Here is a 12,513-nt window from a genome sequence, read left to right as displayed (position 1 = left end):
TTCTGCTAAATGGACAGCGCACTGACAGCTGGAGTTTTCCAGGTGGGAAATTGGAAACCAGCACTTGTTCTTACTTCAGAGCTTGTGCATTTCTCTGAAAAAGCAAGAGACTAAGTCATAGTTTTCCATGTCAAATGTATATTAATTTATGTTCTTTCTAATGGTGAGCAGGTGGGAACTCATTTGGTGGAAAGCAAGATCTACGGAGGCCTATAAAAATTTATCTTACACTTGACTTATTACCCCAGTAAACATTTCCCTAATGTGTTTATGGTCTTAGTTACTAGCTCCAGCTCTTATTTAATACATCATAATGTTAATTGTTAAATGTTAGCTAAGCTGACAGTAGTCACCCTCATCCTACAAGCACAGCCCAGTTTTATCCCTCCATAGCCCACTGTTATTCTATTAGATTATTCCAGACTCCAAAAGAAAAGGGAAATCTGATAAAGAACAAGCACACTTACATTTAGCTAAAATCTATCGAAGAGTCTCAAATATGTGAGCCTTGATATTTAATGGTCACACATACTTCATTTAAATTACAAAACTCATTTAAAAGTTGTACTCTCTTAATGATCGTCTCTTTCTTCTTTTCTTCATTTGCCTCTGAATCCACCTGAAGTCTTGTCTTCTGACCTGACGTTGTTGCACTCAGTTACTGTCAGCAGATTAGTCTGGATAGCTGAAAATGAGCCATCTATAATGTACATGTAAGTTAACATTAGGCCAGCTAACTCAAAGCTTGAGTGTATAAAAATCCCACTTTTCCTTTGATAAATTGGTTCATTACATTCTCGCATCATATAGGATTTTTTTTTCTAATTGTTCAAGTCTGACAATGTTTGATCCACTTCGAAGAAAGCTTTAGTAACACTGACACCGGCAAAAAAAGCAGTGCTTGCTGACATAAACGTTCAGGATATTCTTAACCATTCACTTCAAAATCACAGTCATAGGTCAGACATGAGCTCGATATACTCATTGACCCCTATCAGACTCCTTTCACAAAGTTTTACAGCCTCCCCAAGAGCGAATAGACATGGACGCTTCAAACCAGGCATGGTGACAGCTAAGGTAAGCAGTGACCTTATAGGGCATTCTTACTACTGGCCAGAACGTTTGAGGTAAAAATAAATAAATAATAATTAATAAATAATAACTGACACGTCTGGGTATTTTTCCTCATCCATTTCTAAGTACTGCCATTATTCAAATACATTAGAATATAGTGCGCAAACGTGTTAATTAGGGCTCTCATTAATTTGTCCCTTTAGGTAGGCAGCTAAATTACTGTAGATTTTTGCTAGACTATTTTGAGGGTATAATATAGTAAATAATATGACAATGTGCTCCAAATTTAGATGCTCTAATATAAAACAACAGCAATGACTTCTTCTCTTTATTTAATTATAGTGATGATAATAGAGTCAAATAAAAAACAAACCTCTTGCTTAAATACATTTAGCCAAAAATATGTCACATATCTTAGTCAAATTTAACTGTAAACGTTAGCACTTTAAAAACAGTTGTGCAACGCTATTAACAAACTTGAAAAAAAAAATGACAGGAAGACACAACATGAGACAGATAAGGACAACAAAGCTGCACATTTCATGTCTTTGGAGATATATGGCTAGAGAAGAATAAAAACATAGGCTGAACAAAATAACAATGAAATAATTGACGATTCTCTGGCCTATCCGGCTCCATTGTGCCAGCTGACATTGACAGAAGCCCCAAGCCTTCCTATAAGAGGAGCTTCTAATACCTTGCAGCCGGCTGATGACTGTGCCCTTTCTTCCCCTTTTCCCCATTGTGTCCAATCCACAGATTCGATTTACAGGCCTTTAAAAATGATTCAAACTTTTATTGCACTGCTCAGTGAACACAACACCACTAAAATGAAATATAGGAGGAACGAGGCAGACATATTTTATTTGAAAGTTTTACTTGCTTCTAATGTCACAGCTGGTACTCAGCGTGAGGCTGGACTTTCATTGTTTCAGTTTTTAAGCTTGTTTCTGCTCGAGCTATTTAAATACACTTTGCTATTTTAGAAAGGAAATGGGCAGCCTGACTTTTAAAGGACACTGGGAAATGTTGATGGTCGTGCGAAGTTCACGGCGTCCTTTCGTCATTTCGCCAGTTGCCTAGAAAAAATGAACTAAAAAAAAAAGAAAAAAGAAAAAAGGCCAGCCACTTTTGCTCAGCGGGAAATAGACTGAGGCGAGATATAGATTCATTGTAGACAAGATGCCAATGATATTCAGTTATGATGGATTTACTTGAGACAAACATACAGTTGTGGTCAGATGTTTACATATGCTCATGAGCATGAGTATCATGCTAATTTTAGGTTTTTAATTCTTTATTTGAGCGGTTGTTTTTCCAGAGTGAAATGATCGTACAGTGCACATCATTAATGACTGTAAAAAACAAGAACTGGGTGCTCAAGTTTGAAGTTTTATTCTGGATTTTCTCTAATCCACAAACACTAAGTATACTCCACAAACTTTTAGTAAGCTTGAGGTTACGGACTTGGGAAGGCTATTCCAGAAGCTTAATGTCAGTTGCTTTATCCATCCTCAAACCAGTTTTAAAGTGTGTTTGGGATCATTGTCCTGTTGGAACATCCATTGGTGTCCAAATTTTAACCATCTAGCTTTTTATTTGAGGTGAACTTCCTTTTTAATTATTCTATCCACTTTCTGCAATGTACCAATGATACTGGGAGCTTAACAGCCCAGTTGGTTCAGTGTTCTTAGGTTTGAAAGCCTCCAAGCATACCTCTTGTCACTGTGGCCAAATAACTCAGTCTGGGTTGTTCTTTAAGAGCCTGACCTGCCCTGTAATGTGGGAGTGACAGCCTGGGTCTTCTCCCAGACATTGGTGGTGACATGCAAGCATAACTTGTAGATACAACTGCGTGTTTTCATTGATGATCTAGGAGTCTACAACTGTTTAGAAATTGAGACCTTCCCAACTTCTGTAAATCTACAATTCTTCTTCTTAGCTCTTCTCTGAGTCCCTTTTACTTTCCCATTGCTCAGTATTGGCCAACCCACGGAGTGATATTAAACGATCCTTTTTATGTTGGGAAAGAGAAATTACCAGTTGTGGGCAATCATTATCATTAATGAGAAGTTAATGGGTCTTGGCCTTGTCAAGTTAAAAGACAATATACAACCCTATTAAAAGATTTAAGTAAGTTTATGTATATTTTTGAGCCGATATGTATACTTTGACCCTGTGTGGATTAGAGAGAATTAATTCAAACTTTTCCACATAAGCCTTGTTTTTTTTTTAATTCGTTAAAGATGTATACTGTGTAATCATTTCACCCTTGAAAAAGTTCAAAGAAATCATCAAAACAATAAAGTTACCATGATATCCATGCCTACAATGAGTGTATGTAAACTTCTGATCAAAGCTGTATATTAAGATAGTTATTCAGTATAAATATACACAAATGATCTTAACAGCAGTAGATGGCACCTAACCTTGCTCAGGGCCACTCAGTTATATGTACACTATAGCCGATTAGTTATGCATAAATGTACAGGGAGAGGTGTGAGTTGCTCGTTAAACCGGGAGTGAGCAGTAAATACTTTTCTGCACCTTTTGATGTAGCATTGCAGTGAACTCATTGATCTGCCCACTTGGGAAATCATCTCGATTTGAAAATGTCACCAGTGAATTTCCACATGTTAAAATGGGCAGGGAAACCGAGTGCTAGGAGAAGAGGACAGCCTTGAGAGGATTGTCAGCACGGATTTCATGGATTAGTGTTTGGGGGCAGTGGTGTGGAGTGGTTGAGGCTGTTTGTGGCCACGGGAAGGTAATTAATTAAAATCGTTGGTAACGCACCCTGCTCAGTCTCATAATGTTTTATGCAATGTATCTGAACAGAGCATGTCCAGAAACCCATTACATTACACCGGCACGGTGAGAGCAGAAGGCTCTTCTCTTTGCATCTCGATTACTCTTATCGGTCGCGCTTGTTCTAAAAACTCTGGACCAATTGTCTTAAGAGCCTCCAACCTCCACCACTTAAGATTCATCCCATTAAAGTCCAGAGCAGTCAATTTACCAGCATGCTTTAACAGATGAGTCAGGAGGCAGGTCTTAGCAGGAGACTGAAGCTGATTATGCCCTTGTTCTGTTCATTTGCAAAGACCCTCGTTAATTGACTCCTGAGCAGCGATCCATTGGACACACACTATCTGCTGCCAACCTTTTGCTGACCCCACTCACAGCAGAGAACAAAAGAGCAGCACTTGTTTAAACAAACTGCTTGTTTTTGTCTGTGTGTATGATACAGAGACAAAGAAGAAGAGAACGAGCCAACAACATGTATTTATCTGCTGCTTGGAGAGGGCGCAAGGCGAGTAAAGGGAGGATGAGAACAGCAGCAAAAAGTACGAGAGTGAGAGTGGCGATTGATGTTAGTCGGAAAATGTGCTTAATACAAGTCAGCACTGATTCATAGCTCTATAAAAGAAAGAAATATGCAATGAGCACGTCTCCAGGCTTGTCAGTCGTAGAATCAGGTGCACGAGTGACAAAGACAGAAGCTGCAACACTCATCTGTGTGAAAGCACTGGTGTAGTGGGAAAGGGTTAACCCATGATAACCCCGGTTCTGTTTATGTTTGCAACGACTTTAAACAGTCTACTGCATAAATGAACTGAAGATGAATTCAATGGGATTAACTGATGACTCACTGATTTGACTGTTTGGTAAGTGTGAGACTGTGTCATCAGTGCTATGAAGAAGCACTTGTAAAGATTAGGTTGCTCAGTGATGCACAATCTATGACACATAGGCAACATACTTCTGTTTTAACACTTTTTGATGAATAAGTGTAAAATAAGTACACTGATAAAATATGTTTTCCTGAGCTTAACTTGTCATTTTGGACGTGAATGCAGGATCTAGAGACTCCTCAGCGAAAATTTAGAAACCTACAGTCATGATATATGATAGATAAGTATGTAGTTCTCAATACGAAAAAGAAAAAGGTGCTTATGTTTGATGTTTTTCTTCTTTCTATCCGAATGGCGTGCAAATGACTGAAGAACCTTTGTAGTACAAGTACTGAAATAATTGTGGCTGTAAGGTGATTATTTGATTTAGTACAGTAACACGCTACTTTACATTTGCTTGGAAGACATTGACTTATCTGCAAACGCTTGCTAACTATTCTCCAAGTGATAGTGACACAGTGAATAAACCTGCAATACATTAAATGTACACAAGATAAACTATGTCTGCAGTGTGTGAAAAAAAATGCATACACCCTCTCTGACAAAAACACTTGCAGGGTGAGCATTTTGTGCATTACGTGATGAAATGGAGCATGGAAGGGCTGATGTTGGACATTTACTTACTGTCACCAGGTTTGTTTACTGGTGCAGTGAAGTGCAGCCCTGACGCTCTCCCTGACTTCACGACACACAATTTGTATCATTATGTTCTCAACAACCCCTCAAATTATACACAGCAAGATCTCAAGGCCTATAGAAGTTTGCATGCTTGTCAGCATTTCACAAAAGCATTTGTCACAAAGCTTAACAAACTTCAGGCAGTGGACAGCTCTTGAGCAATGTGTGCACAATCTCACATGAAAAACTTGAATAAAACTAATACTAAAACTACCACTAGTACTATTACTAATAATAATAACTTAGATTTATAAAGGGCCGACTATGGTAACACGAGGTAACACAAGGCTTTACACACACACACACACACACACACCTACACACACACACACACACACACACACACGGAGGAAAAGAGTCAAAGGCCAAAGGCTTCTAGTCAATAGGTGACGTTTTGACTGCTTTTTGAAAGATTTCCTTGCTGGGGCGTTGCAGATCTCAGAGGGGAGGTTTTTTTTGCCTCTGGGTCTTGAAAAGTGAAGCAAGGAAAAAGTGCCTTAAATCTGAATTCCAACGGTGAGCAGGGTGAATCCTTTGGTTGCAAAAAGAAGTCCATTTGTAGTATTCGTATATAAATATATACAGTAAGTATACAGTGGGGCAAAAAAGTATTTAGTCAGCCACCGATTGTGCAAGTTCCCCCACTTAAAATGATGACAGAGGTCAGTAATTTGCACCAGAGGTACACTTCAACTGTGAGAGACAGAATGTGAAAAAAAAATCCATGAATTCACATGGTAGGATTTGTAAAGAATTTATTCGTAAATCAGGGTGGAAAATAAGTATTTGGTCACCTCAAACAAGGAAAATCCCTGGCTCTCACAGACCTGTAACGTCTTCTGTAAGAAGCTTTTCTGTCCCCCACTCGTTACCTGTATGAATGGCACCTGTTTGACCTCATCATCTGTATAAAAGACACCTGTCCACAGCCTCAACCAGTCAGACTCCAAACTCCGCCATGGCCAAGACCAAAGAGCTTTCGAAGGACACCAGGAAAAGAATTGTAGACCTGCACCAGACTGGGAAGAGTGAATCTACAATAGGCAAGCAGCTTGGTGTGAAAAAATCAACTGTGGGAGCAATCATCAGAAAATGGAAGACATACAAGACCACTGATAATCTCCCTCGATCTGGGGCTCCACGCAAGATCTCATCCCGTGGGGTCAAAATGATCATGAGAACGGTGAGCAAAGATCCCAGAACCACACGGGGGGACCTGGTGAATGACCTGCAGAGAGCTGGGACCAAAGTAACAAAGGTCACCATCAGTAACACACTACAACGGCAGGGAATCAAATCCCGCAGTGCCAGACGTGTTCCGCTGCTGAAGCCAGTGCATGTCCAGGCCCGTCTGAAGTTTGCCAGAGAGCACATGGATGATACAGCAGAGGATTGGGAGAATGTCATGTGGTCAGATGAAACCAAAGTAGAACTTTTTGGTATAAACTCAACTCGTCGTGTTTGGAGGAAGAAGAATACTGAGTTGCATCCCAAGAACACCATACCTACTGTGAAGCATGGGGGTGGAAACATCATGCTATGGGGCTGTTTTTCTGCCAAGGGGACAGGACGACTGATCCGTGTTAAGGACAGAATGAATGGGGCCAAGTATCGTGAGATTTTGAGCCAAAACCTCCTTCCATCAGTGAGAACTTTGAAGATGAAACGAGGCTGGGTCTTCCAACATGACAATGATCCAAAACACACCACCCGGGCAACAAAGGAGTGGCTCCGTAAGAAGCATTTGAAAGTCCTGGAGTGGCCTAGCCAGTCTCCAGACCTCAACCCCATAGAAAATCTGTGGCGGGAGTTGAAAGTCCGTGTTGCTCGGCGACAGCCCCAAAACATCACTGCTCTTGAGAAGATCTGCATGGAGGAATGGGCCAAAATACCAGCTACTGTGTGTGCAAACCTGGTAAAGACCTATAGTAAACGTTTGACCTCTGTTATTGCCAACAAAGGTTATGTTACAAAGTATTGAGTTGTATTTTTGTTATTGACCAAATACTTATTTTCCACCCTGATTTACGAATAAATTCTTTACAAATCCTACCATGTGAATTCATGGATTTTTTTTTCACATTCTGTCTCTCACAGTTGAAGTGTACCTCTGGTGCAAATTACTGACCTCTGTCATCATTTTAAGTGGGGGAACTTGCACAATCGGTGGCTGACTAAATACTTTTTTGCCCCACTGTATGTAAAGTGACCCCTGCTTTTTTCTTGGTTTTTGACTTTGTTAAACACTAATTAACTAATTAATCTATAGTCCTAAAGCTTCAATCAAATTGAAGTTTATTTATACAGCACCAAATAACAACAACCGTTGCCTCAAGGTGCTTTATACTGTAAGGTAGACCCTACAATACTACAATAATACAGAGAAAACCCCAACCATCAGACCCCATATGAGCAACTGCTTTGGCAACAGTGGGAAGGGAAAACTCCCTTCAACAGGAAGAAACCTCCGGCAGAACCAGGCTCAAGTATGGGCGGCCATCTGCCATGACTGGTGGGGGGTGAGGGGAGGAAGACAAGAAAAAAGACCCGCTGTCTAAGAGAGCCAGAGAATAACAATAACTAAGACACATATATTTAATAGAATTACTTTGCCTACAAACCAGTAGGTTAACTCAACTATATTTTTTTATACAGTGTATGCTTATATCTATGCTTAAAATATATTTCAACTAAGAAGAAGTCTAGAAGACTCTAGAGCAATCATGGTCTACTTGTTTGGTCTATAGATTCTTAGTAACTGATGATGCCATTCTGATCACTGCAGAAATGCACTTCAGCACATCAGTCGGTGAAATCATCATCATCATCTTTCAAACAACCCTGTGCTCTGTCCTGATTGTAAATGTCTTCATTTCAGGGGTATGCTCAGTCGGTTGCCTGCCCAGACTCTAATATTCAGTTTAGTAGAAAAACTACATCTGCACAGCACATAAGGTTAAAGCTCAGCAGCCTATTATTAAAAACTGAGCTATATTATGACTGTTTCTGTGGCTTTCATGGTCTTTTAATAAGCTTTTAATGAGAAGGTAATGTACTGTGGCTGAACTGACAATGGCACTCTCAGTCACCATGTGAGGAGAGCCTCACTGCTAAGAACTACTGATTAGTTCAGTGATGATAGTGACAAAGGTAGTTTGATTTAAAGAGTCTTATTAAAGTTAAAGGTGACTTTGTTTTAATAGATTTAGCAGTGAAGGCAGTGAAGTCTTCATCAGGAAGACTGTCTCTCAATCCCGTCAGCAGGAAAACGTTACTTCTTGGTAGTTCTGCTGCTGACTACCTGCCTGTCATGTGCTGTGGTCTTCACTATTGCTATCGCTCTGAAATCGTCTCTTACAGCACTGACAGCGTTATGTGTGTCTGAGATTTCAGAGGCAGATCTCAACACCTGCCATAAAATCCTGCCAGAGGTCAAAGGTGACAGTTGAGCTTGTGACAGGTGAAGCAGGCACTTGTCGACAGCTGTGCCACAGACGCCGAAGTAACCGCGGCAGGCCGGCGCGAACATGTCAACTCTGGAAGCTCCGAGACCCACTGTTCCTGCTCTTTCATTACTCTGTGATGGATATGCCAGCTGGAGAATGTGCAGCACAGCAGCCAAACAAAAACACAACACATCTTGTAGAGTGGTACTGGAATCAATGCAGCTATGCTGAGTCCAAACATTTTCCACCACTTTTTTTTTTTTTTTTTAAACATAAAGCATAAATCTGCACTCAGTGACTCTGCTTAGTGACTCTCAGTTTTCGAAGCGGGGCATTGGATTTCACTCATAAATGTTTTAAAATCTAGCAATATTTATGTTCATCCATTTTTATGGCTAATCTATAGTAGAACCATTAGGCATGCATTAGTGAGTGAAGTATATCTGACCTAATCCTGGTCCTCACTGAGAAGTCAATAGCCTGCATTAAGCCTGCCTAAATAAAAACTATGGCCTGGCAATGTTTTTGAACCAGCCACTTGAGCACCACTTTCAGGACCCTCTCTCTCTCTACCTTCTGGTAATTAGGACATTCATAACTCGAACATGATCCCTCTGTGACTATTTTAAACTTCAGGGACACAAACGAAGAGGCGGGCGAGGCGAGGCAAGAGACATTGGAAACAATGTGCAGCAAAAATGACTGTGCCCATATAACCAGTCCCTTCCACAGTAGTCCCAGGAGGAACCAACTAACCACATCTCTTTCTCATGATCTTTATATGGCGACTGTATGACATTAAACAGTATTTCAGCTACACTCCTGCTGGACTCCTAAAATACCCAGAAAAAACTTATCAAATTTGTGTTTAGATAATTACATCAAAGCAAGGAGCCAATGTATAAAAACTGGATTAGCGGCGCCATGGCAGCTTTTATGAAAACAGCCTAATAGGCAATTTGGCATCCTGAGTGCACTTCTAAGGTACAAACTAAAATATGAATACAATTGTTTTCAAATGCCACAGTGTCCCTTTTTAGTACTTACGTCTGAGTCACTCACAACTGCAGAATATCACAAAAGGTCCACTGAAAGCACTCACACACAAAGGAAGAAATCTTCTCTATTAGCGTCTGATTTCCACTCGAGAGAATAAAGAGAAGTCTGTCGGCATGGTTCCATCATCTCTGCTTTGACAACCGAGCTGTAACAAAACCAAGCTTGCTGTAATATTGTAGCTTTGGGCGTGTGTGCTGTATTTGCGAGATAAATGGCGACACGTGGACCACTCTCCGCAACACTCCACCTCCTTTGTCACCTAGTCAAACTCTGAGGCTGCCCTGGATCTGCTGTCTGGCTGAGGTGAATGGAGACACGAGCAGCGGGACAGCTGTCAGGAACTGTTCCCAGCAGCCCTCGGCCATTGTGGCTTATCACACCCTCAAGTGCTGTATATCTCCGCTGCTTTCATCATGCCCCGAGACTACAGAGAAGCACAAAGAAGAACCTTCAGCAAAACGCTTGTTTCGGTTCGACTAAAAATCTCTTGCATGGCCATCTCCCAAGAATATGCACCATCTAGGTTTCAGTTATGCCAGCACTGTCGAACCGGGCTAATGAGAAGAGACACATAAACTGCTTAAAATGCAAATATGCTTTGCATTTTCTGAGGGGTATTTAAATAGTTTCTCCCAGTGCTTTTAAGTGGTTTGAAATGTCATACGTCCGCAATTTGAATCCAATTTATAGACACATTGAACCTTCAAAATCGCATGCAAATGGGATCAGTTGTGCACAGGTTAAGTGAGCAATTTAGGCAGGGGGTAAGAACTTTATGGCTTACAAACAGCAAATGGATGGCTGGGCGAGGCCTGCCTCTCTCTCTCTTGTCCCTCAATAACTCAACCCTGACATGAATATAAATGGAGACCGGTGAAGAGCAGGGACTGGGTGTCAGTGAATGGCTTTCTGCTCGGCCTCCGACAGCAGCGCACCCCTAATGGGTTCAGCCTGACTGGATTCAATCATGTCCCCTGATACCCTCTGAAGAGGATGCAAATTGTCAATCAGTCCTCTCTCTCCCATCCGCGCTTGACCATCTTCCGCTGCTGTCTTCACCTCGTTCCCCATGATCATCTTGCCATCATTCACCTTGCTCCCACTCTCCAATTCATCTTCTCACGGCATTTTACATATTATCTCCACTTCCTGCTTCTCTGTTATCCCTGTTTTGATCCGCCCCTACATGCTGCCATTAACGTCGTTCGTTTTCGGAAAAGGAGCGAAGAAGGTCATCTCCAAACAACTTCTGAATAACTGCGGTGCATTAATGCCTGTGGCATTTTAATCATTAAAAAAAGGGAAACACATCCTTCCTCTAATAATGGGAAGATAAACACAAGATTTTACTGTACATGGATGTTTCCATTTAAGAGAGTAACTAAAAGGTCCACTGACTCAATAAACAATAGGCAGCTAAATACAAGTAAAAAAAAAAACATAATTATGTTCTTTTTAATCCAACCGTTTTAGGCAAACAGCACCAGCTCAAAGGATATGACATGTTTTGATTTGTAAAGGTTAATGTATTTCTTGGATTGGCTCATAATGCAGTTGTATTTAATTTAGATTCGTGTAAAAGCAATCAGACTGTGAACGCTGGTGGTGGTGGTGGTGGTGGAGGAGGGGGGCAGCCACATTGGGAAAATTCAAACAAATTTCCACAGTGGATGACAACTTCATCCACCCTGTGGGCTACAGGTGTGCTGAGGTCTCTTCAGAGTGGAAGGATTTCCTCATGTGTGTCAATAGCAAGCAACAAGATCTAAAGGGATACACATGCTGGGGTTTCCTTGCAATCTCACTGATGTATACCTCGTATCTAAACACAGCTGGGTACCAGCAGGTGCCTTTATTTCCATCATATCTAATGAACACCATGTATAATCCCTCAGGACCCTTGTGGGATGTCCTCATGGCATCTAAGGTTGTTGAAGAACCATCAACATGTCTAACAACCAAACACCACTACTGCTGATCAGTCAGCAGTCACTTATTTAAAAACCCAAAATTGTATTCATGCTTCCTCCTTAAAGGTGTGATTAATCAAAGTCATAGCATTTTAAAAACGGATCCCGATTGTCTGTTGTTAATAAGACGTTTCCATTAACTGATCAAACTGACTAAATGCGGGTGTTTGTCTAAAGTTTTGACTCTCATGAAAACAAACTGAAACATGTTTTCTCCTTGATTGTGATTGATTGCAGCATATCACACATGTGTTTGTAGTCACCTTACTATATTGTTGCCAATTACTGACTTGCTTTTCTACTGTCACTTTCTTTGAAAGGACACAGACAAATGGGAAGAGACTTGTCGCTCTGGAAATATCTGCAGCCTGTTCCAGCTGAGACAGAGAACATCAATGTAAAAACAAAAAAATGCAATGAAAATGAAATCTGAAAGTCAAAAACGAACTCTGTCCCCTAGGTGAAAGCCTTGTGACTACATGTGACATGTCAGCATGGGGATCAGTGCTTCATAATACTAAATACATAAGTGCCCAATGAAACTATTTTCAGTTTTACTTTATTCTGTTCTATTAATAGTCTGATGGCATG

Source organism: Neolamprologus brichardi, chromosome 5 (assembly GCF_056152115.1).
Source record: "Neolamprologus brichardi isolate AB-2024 chromosome 5, ASM5615211v1, whole genome shotgun sequence".
In the NCBI taxonomy this organism is placed as follows: Eukaryota; Metazoa; Chordata; class Actinopteri; order Cichliformes; family Cichlidae; genus Neolamprologus; species Neolamprologus brichardi.
Note: the sequence above shows the minus strand (reverse complement) of the source record.